At 36.8% G+C, this 790-nt stretch overlaps 1 long non-coding RNA gene across 1 annotated transcript in view; it reads left to right on the forward strand.

Annotated features, from left to right (window-relative positions):
- LOC113473359 overlaps positions 1-790 on the forward strand; it is a 10,197-nt gene continuing 9,407 nt past the window's right edge. The window contains exon 1 of the long non-coding RNA XR_003395349.1: positions 1-60. This is a non-coding gene — a long non-coding RNA (uncharacterized LOC113473359). The remainder of the gene's footprint in view (positions 61-790) is intronic.

Below are 790 nucleotides of genomic sequence, written 5' to 3' on the forward strand. Positions count from 1 at the left end.
CTAAACTGATCACCAAAAAAGGAGGCAAAAAACAAGGACTGCAAGCTGTTACTGTAGAAGGTAATTATTTCTCTTTTTACTTTCTATTACTACAGTATAGCGGAGCTATACTAGTAATGAAAGTATTGCAATCGGTCCAAATTTTCAAAATCGGGAAATGGTTCGAAATATCCGTTTTGGGATCCCCTGATGTCAAAAAAGTCATTTTTAGCCCATGGTCTGTACGTACGTATGTATGTATGTATGTATGTATGTATGTATGTATGTATGTATGTATGTACAAAAAGTAGAAAGTTGTGAACAAAATATCTCAAGAACGGTTTGTCGTAAAGCGATGAAATTTGGTATGCTATCCCGGTATGGTCCAAGAACGCGACTGTAACAATTTGGTAAAAATCGGACAGTCACCCATCCAGATATTAACCAAAGTAATTGTTACTAAACCCTCATTTCGTGGAAAATGTTGAAAAGGTTGTGAACAAAATATCTCAAGAACGGTTTGTAGTAGAGAAATGAAATTTGGTATGCTATCCCGATATGGTCCAAGGACGCGACTGTAACAATTTGGCAAAAATCGGATAATCACCCATCCAGATATTAACCAAACTAATTGTTGCTTAACCCTCATTTCGTGGAAAAATATCTCAAGAACGGTTTGTCGTAGAGAAAAGAAATTTGGTATGCTATCCCGGTATGGTCCAAGAACGCGACTGTAACAATTTGGTAAAAATCGGACAGTCACCCATCCAGATATCAACCAAAGTCAATGTTGCTTCGAACTTCGAAAAAA

Source organism: Diaphorina citri, unplaced genomic scaffold, assembly GCF_000475195.1.
Source record: "Diaphorina citri unplaced genomic scaffold, Diaci psyllid genome assembly version 1.1 scaffold26406, whole genome shotgun sequence".
NCBI classification, from domain to species: Eukaryota; Metazoa; Arthropoda; class Insecta; order Hemiptera; family Psyllidae; genus Diaphorina; species Diaphorina citri.